Below are 11,278 nucleotides of genomic sequence, written 5' to 3' on the forward strand. Positions count from 1 at the left end.
TTTGGGGAAACTGAGAAGGGCTTCTTTGGATCACATTGAGGACTACGCTGATAAAGGAAATTTCCTCCGTTAAAAACGTGAAAGAAGCTTTCTGAGAAACTTCTTTCTGATCTCTGAGTTCATCTCACAGAGTTACAATCTCTGCCTCAAGAAGCAGTTTGCTAACACTCTTTTCGTGGAATCTGCAAAGTGATATTTGGAAGCCTATTGGGGCTCATGGTGATAAAGGAAATATCCTCACATAATAACTAAAGAGAAGCTTTCTGAGAAACTGCATTGCCATGTGTGAATGCAACTCAGAGAGTTACACGTTTCTCTTCAGTGATCAGTTTGTTAGCACAGTTTTCTGGAAATCTGCAATTAGATACTTCATAGCGCAATGAACATTACAGTGACAAAGGAAATATCCACAGATGAAAACTAGAAAGAAGCTTTCTTAGAAACTTCTTGGTGATGTGTGAATTCATCTCACAGAGTTACACTTATGTTTCGTGGAACAGTGCATTAACACTGTCTTTGGGGAAACTGAGAAGGGCTTCTTTGGATCACATTGAGGCCTACGCTGATAAAGGAAATTTCCTCCGTTTAAAACGTGAAAGAAGCTTTCTGAGAAACTTCTTTCTGATGTGTGAGTTCATCTCACAGAGCTACAACCTCTTCCTCAAGAAGCAGCTTGCTAACACTCTTTTCGTGGAAACTGCAAAGTGATATTTGGGAGCATATTGGGGCCCATGGTGATAAAGGAATTATCCTCACATAATAACTAAAGAGAAGCTTTCTGAGAAATTGAATTGCCATGTGTGAATGCAACTCACAGAGTTACACGTTTCTCTTCAGTGATCAGTTTGTTAGCACAGTTTTCTGGAAATCTGCAATTAGATAGTTCATAGCGCAATGAACATTACAGTGACAAAGGAAATATCCAGATGAAAACTAGAAAGAAGCTTTCTTAGAAACTTCTTGGTGATGTGTGAATTCATCTCACAGAGTTACACTTATGTATCCTGGAACAGTCCATTAACACTGTCTTTGGGGAAACTGAGAAGGGCTTCTTTGGATCACATTGAGGCCTACGCTGATAAAGGAAATTTCCTCCGTTCAAAACGTGAAAGAAGCTTTCTGAGAAACTTCTTTCTGATCTGTGAGTTCATCTCACAGAGTTACAACCTCTGCCTCAAGAAGCAGTTTGCTAACACTCTTTTCGTGGAAACTGCTAAGTGATATTTGGGAGCATATGGGGCCTATGGTGATAAAGGAATTATCCTCACATAATAATTAAAGAGAAGCTTTCTTAGAAACTGAATTGCCATGTGTGAATGCAACTCACAGAGTTACACGTTTCTCTTCAGTGTTCAGTTTGTTAGCACAGTTTTCTGGAAATCTGCAATTAGATACTTCATAGCGCAATGAACATTACAGTGACAAAGGAAATATCCACAGATGAAAACTAGAAAGAAGCTTTCTTATCAACTTCTTGGTGATGTGTGAATTCATCTCACAGAGTTACACTTATGTTTCGTGGAACAGTCCATTAACACTGTCTTTGGGGAAACTGAGAAGGGCTTCTTTGGATCACATTGAGGCCTACGCTGATAAAGGAAATTTCATCCGTTGTAAAGGTGAAAGAAGCATTCTGAGAAACTTCTTTCTGATCTGTGAGTTCATCTCACAGAGTTACAACCTCTGCCTCAAGAAGCAGTTTGCTAACACTCTTTTCGTGGAAACTGCAAAGTGATATTTGGGAGCATATTGGGGCCCATGGTGATAAAGGAATTATCCTCACATAATAACTAAAGAGAAGCTTTCTGAGAAACTGCATTGCCATGTGTGAATGCAACTCACAGAGTTACACGTTTCTGTTCAGTGATCAGTTTGTTAGCACAGTTTTATGGAAATCTGCAATTAGATACTTCATAGCGTAATGAACATTACAGTGACAAAGGAAATATCCAGATGAAAACTAGAAAGAAGCTTTCTTAGAAACTACTTGGTGATGTGTGAATTCATCTCACAGAGTTACACTTATGTTTCGTGGAGCAGTCCATTAACACTGTTTTGGGGAAACTGAGAAGGGCTTCTTTGGATCACATTGAGGCCTACGCTGATAAAGGAAATTTCATCCGTTCAAAACGTGAGAGAAGCTTTCTGAGAAACTTCTTTCTGATCTGTGAGTTCATCTCACAGTGTTACAATCTCTGCCTCAAGAAGCAGTTTGCTAACACTCTTTTCGTGGAATCTGCAAAGTGATATTTGGGAGCCTATTGGGGCTCATTTTGATGAAGGAAATATCCTCACATAATAACTAAAGAGAAGCTTTCTGAGAAACTGCATTGCCATGTGTGAATGCAACTCACAGAGTTACACGTTTCTCTTCAGTGATCAGTTTGTTAGCACAGTTTTCTGGAAATCTGCAATTAGATACTTCATAGCGCAATGAACATTACAGTGACAAAGGAAATATCCACAGATGAAAACTAGAAAGAAGCTTTCTTAGAAACTTCTTGGTGATGTGTGAATTCATCTCACAGAGTTGCACCTATGTTTCGTGGAACAATCCATTAACACTGTCTTTGGGGAAACTGAGAAGGGCTTCTTTGGATCACATTGAGGCCTACGCTGATAAAGGAAATTTCATCCGTTCAAAACGTGAAAGAAGCTTTCTGAGAAACTTCTTTCTGATCTGTGAGTTGATCTCACAGAGTTACAACCTGTGCCTCAAGAAGCAGTTTGCTAACACTCTTTTCGTGGAAACTGCAAAGTGATATTTGGGAGCATATTGGGGCCCATGGTGATAAAGGAATTATCCTCACATAATAACTAAAGAGAAGCTTTCTGAGAAACTGAATTGCCATGTGTGAATGCAACTCACAGAGTTACACGTTTCTGTTCAGTGATCAGTTTGTTAGCACAGTTTTATGGAAATCTGCAATTAGATACTTCATAGCGTAATGAACATTACAGTGACAAAGGAAATATCCAGATGAAAACTAGAAAGAAGCTTTCTTAGAAACTACTTGGTGATGTGTGAATTCATCTCACAGAGTTACACTTATGTTTCGTGGAGCAGTCCATTAACACTGTTTTGGGGAAACTGAGAAGGGCTTCTTTGGATCACATTGAGGCCTACGCTGATAAAGGAAATTTCATCCGTTCAAAACGTGAGAGAAGCTTTCTGAGAAACTTCTTTCTGATCTGTGAGTTCATCTCACAGTGTTACAATCTCTGCCTCAAGAAGCAGTTTGCTAACACTCTTTTCGTGGAATCTGCAAAGTGATATTTGGGAGCCTATTGGGGCTCATTTTGATGAAGGAAATATCCTCACATAATAACTAAAGAGAAGCTTTCTGAGAAACTGCATTGCCATGTGTGAATGCAACTCACAGAGTTACACGTTTCTCTTCAGTGATCAGTTTGTTAGCACAGTTTTCTGGAAATCTGCAATTAGATACTTCATAGCGCAATGAACATTACAGTGACAAAGGAAATATCCACAGATGAAAACTAGAAAGAAGCTTTCTTAGAAACTTCTTGGTGATGTGTGAATTCATCTCACAGAGTTGCACCTATGTTTCGTGGAACAGTCCATTAACACTGTCTTTGGGGAAACTGAGAAGGGCTTCTTTGGATCACATTGAGGCCTACGCTGATAAAGGAAATTTCATCCGTTCAAAACGTGAAAGAAGCTTTCTGAGAAACTTCTTTCTGATCTGTGAGTTGATCTCACAGAGTTACAACCTGTGCCTCAAGAAGCAGTTTGCTAACACTCTTTTCGTGGAAACTGCAAAGTGATATTTGGGAGCATATTGGGGCCCATGGTGATAAAGGAATTATCCTCACATAATAACTAAAGAGAAGCTTTCTGAGAAACTGAATTGCCATGTGTGAATGCAACTCACAGAGTTACGCCATTGTTTTGTGGAGACGTTTCTTAGGACTGTTTCCGTGGATTCCGAGAAGTGATATTTCAGATAGCTTTGAAGAATAGAAGGAAAAAGAAATATCCTCCAAGAGAAAGCAGAACCAAGCTTTCTGAGAAACTGCTTTGTGATATGTGAATTCATTTCACAGTGTTCTATCACCCTTTCTCGAGGGAGTTCCTAGCACTCATTTTGAGGAATCTCAGATGTGATGTCTTGGATATCGTTGAATCGCATGCTGAATAAGGAACTATCCCCAGAGAAACCTGCAGAGAAGCCTTCTCAGAAACTTTTTGTTGTGGGTGAATTCAGCCCACAGATGTCCATCATTGTTTCCACTGAGAAAGTTGCTAGCAGAGTTTTCGCAGAATCTGCAATAGGACACACGGTGGCGCTCCAAGACCACAAATAACCTCGTCTTACTAAAGAAAGAAGCTTTCTGAGAAACAGCTTTGTGATGTGTGAATTCAACTCACTACGTTGCAGCTGTATTTCGTGGGGCCGTGGCCTAGCCCTATTTGTGTGGAATCTGAGAACAGATATTCCCGATCCCTTGAAAACAATGGGGCCAATGGAAACATTATCCAATAAAAATGAGAAAGAAGCTTTCTGAGAAACTTCTTTCTGATCTGTGAGTTCATCTCACAGAGTTACAACCTCTTCCTCAAGAAGCAGTTTGCTAACACTCTTTTCGTGGAATCTGCAAAGTGATATTTGGGAGCATATTGGGGCCCATGGTGATAAAGGAATTATCCTCACATAATAACTAAAGAGAAGCTTTCTGAGAAACTGCATTGCCATGTGTGAATGCAACTCACAGAGTTACACGTTTCTCTTCAGTGATCAGTTTGTTAGCACAGTTTTCTGGAAATCTGCAATTAGATACTTCATAGCGCAATGAACATTACAGTGACAAAGGAAATATCCAGATGAAAACTAGAAAGAAGCTTTCTTAGAAACTTCTTGTTGATGTGTGAATTCATCTCACAGAGTTACACTTATGTTTCGTGGAACAGTCCATTAACACTGTCTTTGGGGAAACTGAGAAAGGCTTCTTTGGATCACATTGAGGCCTATGAGGCCTACGCTGATAAAGGAAATTTCATCCGTTCAAAACGTGAAAGAAGCATTCTGAGAAACTTCTTTCTGATCTGTGAGTTCATCTCACGGAATTGCAATCTCTGCCTCAAGAAGCAGTTTGCTAACAATCTTTTCGTGGAATCTGCAAAGTGATATTTGGGAGCCTGTTGGGGCTCATGGAGATAAAGGAAATATCCTCACATAATAACTAAAGAGAAGCTTTCTGAGAAACTGCATTGCCATGTGTGAATGCAACTCACAGAGTTACACGTTTGTCTTCAGTGATCAGTTTGTTAGCACAGGTTTCTGGAAATCTGCAATTAGATACTTCATAGCGCAATGAACATTACAGTGACAAAGGAAATATCCACAGATGAAAACTAGAAGGAAGCTTTCTTAGAAACTTCTTGTTGATGTGTGAATTCATCTCACAGAGTTACACTTATGTTTCGTGGAGCAGTCTCTTAACATTGTTTTGGGGAAACTGAGAAGGGCTTGTTTGGACCACATTCAGGCCTACGCTGATAAAGGAAATTTCATCCGTTCAAAACGTGAAAGAAGCTTTCTGAGAAACTTCTTTCTGATCTGTGAGTTCATCTCACAGAGTTACAATCTCTGCCTCAAGAAGCAGTTTGCTAACACTGCTTTCGTGGAATCTGCAAAGTGATATTTGGCAGCCTATTGGGGCCCATGGTGATAAAGGAATTATCCTCACATAATAACTAAAGAGAAGCTTTCTGAGAAACTGCATTGCCATGTGTGAATGCAACTCACAGAGTTACGGCATTGTTTTTTGGAGACGTTTCTTAGGACTGTTTCCGTGGATTCCGAGAAGTGATATTTCAGATAGCTTTGAAGAATAGAAGGAAAAAGAAATATCCTCCAAGAGAAAGCAGAACCAAGCTTTCTGAGAAACTGCTTTGTGATATGTGAATTCATTTCACAGTGTTCTATCACCCTTTCTCGGGGGAGTTTCCTAGCACTCATTTTGAGGAATCTCAGATGTGATGTCTTGGATATCGTTGAATCGCATGCTGAATAAGGAACTATCCTCAGAGAAACCTGCAGAGAAGCCTTCTCAGAAACTTTTTGTTGTGGGTGAATTCAGCCCACAGATGTCCATCATTGTTTCCACTGAGAAACTTGCCAGCAGAGTTTTCGCAGAATCTGCAATAGGACACACGGTGGCACGCCAAGAACACAAATAACCTGGTCTTACTAAAGAAAGATTTCTGAGAAACAGCTTTGTGATGTGTGAATTCAACTCACTAAGTTGCAGCTGTATTTCGTGGGGCCGTGGCCTAGCCCTATTTGTGTGGAATCTGAGAACAGATATTCCCGATCCCTTTGAAAACAATGGGGCCAAAGGAAACATCTTCCAATAAAAATGAGAAAGAAGCTTTCTGAGAAACTTCTTTCTGATCTGTGAGTTCATCTCACAGAGTTACAACCTCTGCCTCAAGAAGCAGTTTGCTAACACTCTTTTCGTGGAATCTGCAAAGTGATATTTGGGAGCATATTGGGGCCCATGGTGATAAAGGAAATATCCTCACATAACAACTAAAGAGAAGCTTTCTGAGAAACTGCATTGCAATGTGTGAATGCAACTCACAGAGTTACACGTTTCTCTTCAGTGATCAGTTTGTTAGCACAGTTTTCTGGAAATCTGCAATTAGATACTTCATAGCGCAATGAACATTACAGTGACAAAGGAAATATCCACAGATGAAAACTAGAAAGAAGCTTTCTTAGAAACTACTTGGTGATGTGTGAATTCATCTCACAGAGTTACACTTATGTTTCGTGGAGCAGTCCATTAACACTGTTTTGGAGAAACTGAGAAGGGCTTCTTTGGATCACATTGAGGCCTACGCTGATAAAGGAAATTTCATCCGTTCAAAACGTGAAAGAAGCTTTCTGAGAAACTTCTTTCTGATCTGTGAGTTCATCTCACAGTGTTACAATCTCTGCCTCAAGAAGCAGTTTGCTAACACTCTTTTCGTGGAATCTGCAAAGTGATATTTGGGAGCCTATTGGGGCTCATTTTGATGAAGGAAATATCCTCACATAATAACTAAAGAGAAGCTTTCTGAGAAACTGCATTGCCATGTGTGAATGCAACTCACAGAGTTACACGTTTCTCTTCAGTGATCAGTTTGTTAGCACAGTTTTCTGGAAATCTGCAATTAGATACTTCATAGCGCAATGAACATTACAGTGACAAAGGAAATATCCACAGATGAAAACTAGAAAGAAGCTTTCTTAGAAACTTCTTGGTGATGTGTGAATTCATCTCACAGAGTTGCACCTATGTTTCGTGGAACAGTCCATTAACACTGTCTTTGGGGAAACTGAGAAGGGCTTCTTTGGATCACATTGAGGCCTACGCTGATAAAGGAAATTTCATCCGTTCAAAACATGAAAGAAGCTTTCTGAGAAACTTCTTTCTGATCTGTGAGTTGATCTCACAGAGTTACAACCTCTGCCTCAAGAAGCAGTTTGCTAACACTCTTTTCGTGGAAACTGCAAAGTGATATTTGGGAGCATATTGGGGCCCATGGTGATGAAGGAATTATCCTCACATAATAACTAAAGAGAAGCTTTCTGAGAAACTGAATTGCCATGTGTGAATGCAACTCACAGAGTTACACGTTTCTCTTCAGTGATCAGTTTGTTAGCACAGTTTTCTGGAAATCTGCAATTAGATACTTCATAGCGCAATGAACATTACAGTGACAAAGGAAATATCCAGATGAAAACTAGAAAGAAGCTTTCTTAGAACCTTCTTGGTGATGTGTGAATTCATCTCACAGAGTTACACTTATGTTTCGTGGAGCAGTCCATTAACACTGTCTTTGGGGAAACTGAGAAGGGCTTCTTTGGATCACATTGAGGCCTACGCTGATAAAGGAAATTTCATCCGTTCTAAACGTGAAGGAAGCATTCTGAGAAACTTCTTTCTGATCTGTGAGTTCATCTCACAGAGTTACAACCTGTGCCTCAAGAAGCAGTTTGCTAACACTCTTTTCGTGGAAACTGCAAAGTGATATTTGGGAGCATATTGGGGCCCATGGTGATAAAGGAATTATCCTCACATAATAACTAAAGAGAAGCTTTCTGAGAAACTGAATTGCCATGTGTGAATGCAACTCACAGAGTTACGCCATTGTTTTGTGGAGACGTTTCTTAGGACTGTTTCCGTGGATTCCGAGAAGTGATATTTCAGATAGCTTTGAAGAATTGAAGGAAAAAGAAATATCCTCCAAGAGAAAGCAGAACCAAGCTTTCTGAGAAACTGCTTTGTGATATGTGAATTCATTTCACAGTGTTCTATCACCCTTTCTCGAGGGAGTTTCCTAGCACTCATTTTGAGGAATCTCAGATGTGATGTCTTGGATATCGTTGAATCGCATGCTGAATAAGGAACTATCCCCAGAGAAACCTGCAGAGAAGCCTTCTCAGAAACTTTTTGTTGTGGGTGAATTCAGCCCACAGATGTCCATCATTGTTTCCACTGAGAAAGTTGCTAGCAGAGTTTTCGCAGAATCTGCAATAGGACACACGGTGGCGCTCCAAGACCACAAATAACCTCGTCTTACTAAAGAAAGAAGCTTTCTGAGAAACAGCTTTGTGATGTGTGAATTCAACTCACTACGTTGCAGCTGTATTTCGTGGGGCCGTGGCCTAGCCCTATTTGTGTGGAATCTGAGAACAGATATTCCCGATCCCTTTGAAAACAATGGGGCCAATGGAAACATTATCCAATAAAAATGAGAAAGAAGCTTTCTGAGAAACTTCTTTCTGATCTGTGAGTTCATCTCACAGAGTTACAAACTCTTCCTCAAGAAGCAGTTAGCTAACACTCTTTTCGTGGAATCTGCAAAGTGATATTTGGGAGCATATTGGGGCCCATGGTGATAAAGGAATTATCCTCACATAATAACTAAAGAGAAGCTTTCTGAGAAACTGCATTGCCATGTGTGAATGCAACTCACAGAGTTACACGTTTCTCTTCAGTGATCAGTTTGTTAGCACAGTTTTCTGGAAATCTGCAATTAGATACTTCATAGCGCAATGAACATTACAGTGACAAAGGAAATATCCAGATGAAAACTAGAAAGAAGCTTTCTTAGAAACTTCTTGTTGATGTGTGAATTCATCTCACAGAGTTACACTTATGTTTCGTGGAACAGTCCATTAACACTGTCTTTGGGGAAACTGAGAATGGCTTCTTTGGATCACATTGAGGCCTACGCTGATAAAGGAAATTTCATCCGTTCAAAACGTGAAAGAAGCATTCTGAGAAACTTCTTTCTGATCTGTGAGTTCATCTCACGGAATTGCAATCTCTGCCTCAAGAAGCAGTTTGCTAACAATCTTTTCGTGGAATCTGCAAAGTGATATTTGGGAGCCTGTTGGGGCTCATGGTGATAAAGGAAATATCCTCACATAATAACTAAAGAGAAGCTTTCTGAGAAACTGCATTGCCATGTGTGAATGCAACTCACAGAGTTACACGTTTGTCTTCAGTGATCAGTTTGTTAGCACAGGTTTCTGGAAATCTGCAATTAGATACTTCATAGCGCAATGAACATTACAGTGACAAAGGAAATATCCACACATGAAAACTAGAAGGAAGCTTTCTTAGAAACTTCTTGTTGATGTGTGAATTCATCTCACAGAGTTACACTTATGTTTCGTGGAGCAGTCTATTAACATTGTCTTTGGGGAAACTGAGAAGGGCTTGTTTGGACCACATTCAGGCCTACGCTGATAAAGGAAATTTCATCCGTTCAAAACGTGAAAGAAGCTTTCTGAGAAACTTCTTTCTGATCTGTGAGTTCATCTCACAGAGTTACAATCTCTGCCTCAAGAAGCAGTTTGCTAACACTGCTTTCGTGGAATCTGCAAAGTGATATTTGGCAGCCTATTGGGGCCCATGGTGATAAAGGAATTATCCTCACATAATAACTAAAGAGAAGCTTTCTGAGAAACTGCATTGCCATGTGTGAATGCAACTCACAGAGTTACACGTTTCTCTTCAGTGATCAGTTTGTTAGCACAGTTTTCTGGAAATCTGGAATTAGATACTTCATAGCGCAATGAACATTACAGTGACAAAGGAAATATCCAGATGAAAACTAGAAGGAAGTTTTCTTAGAAACTTCTTGGTGATGTGTGAATTCATCTCACAGAGTTACCCTTATGTTTCATGGAGCAGTCCATTAACACTGTCTTTGGGGAAACTGAGAAGGGCTTCTTTGGATCACATTGAGGCCTACGCTGATAAAGGAAATTTCCTCCGTTTAAAACGTGAAATAAGCTTTCTGAGAAACTTCTTTCTGATCTGTGAGTTCATCTCACAGAGTTACAACCTCTGCCTCAAAAAGCAGTTTGCTAACACTCTTTTCGTGGAATCTGCAAAGTGATATTTGGGAGCATATGGGGCCCATGGTGATAAAGGAATTATCCTCACATAATAACTAAAGAGAAGCTTTCTGAGAAACTGAATTGCCATGTGTGAATGAACCTCACACAGTTACACGTTTCTCTTCAGTGATCAGTTTGTTAGCACAGTTTTCTGGAAATCTGCAATTAGATACTTCATAGCGCAATGAACATTACAGTGACAAAGGAAATATCCAGATGAAAACTAGAAAGAAGCTTTCTTAGAAACTTCTTGGTGATGTGTGAATTCATCTCACAGAGTTACACTTATGTTTCGTGGAGCAGTCCATTAACACTGTCTTTGGGGAAACTCAGAAGGGCTTCTTTGGATCACATGGAGGCCTACGCTGATAAAGGAAATTTCATCCGTTCAAAACGTGAAAGAAGCATTCTGAGAAACTTCATTCTGATCTGTGAGTACATCTCACAGAGTTACAATCTCTGCCTCAAGAAGCAGTTTGCTAACACTCTTTTCGTGGAATGTGCAAAGTGATATTTGGGAGCCTATTAGGGCTCATGGTGATAAAGGAAATATCCTCACATAATAACTAAAGAGAAGCTTTCTGAGAAACTGCATTGCCATGTGTGAATGCAACTGACAGAGTTACACGTTTCTCGTCAGTGATCAGTTTGTTAGCACGGTTTTCTGGAAATCTGCAATTAGATACTTCATAGCGCAATGAACATTACAGTGACAAAGGAAATATCCACAGATGAAAACTAGAAAGAAGCTTTCTGAGAAACTTCTTTCTGATCTGTGAATTCATCTCACAGAGTTACAACCTCTGCCTCAAGAATCAGTTTGCTGACACTCTTTTCGTGGAAACTGCAAA

This window comes from Rhinopithecus roxellana, chromosome 5 (genome assembly GCF_007565055.1).
Source record: "Rhinopithecus roxellana isolate Shanxi Qingling chromosome 5, ASM756505v1, whole genome shotgun sequence".
In the NCBI taxonomy this organism is placed as follows: Eukaryota; Metazoa; Chordata; class Mammalia; order Primates; family Cercopithecidae; genus Rhinopithecus; species Rhinopithecus roxellana.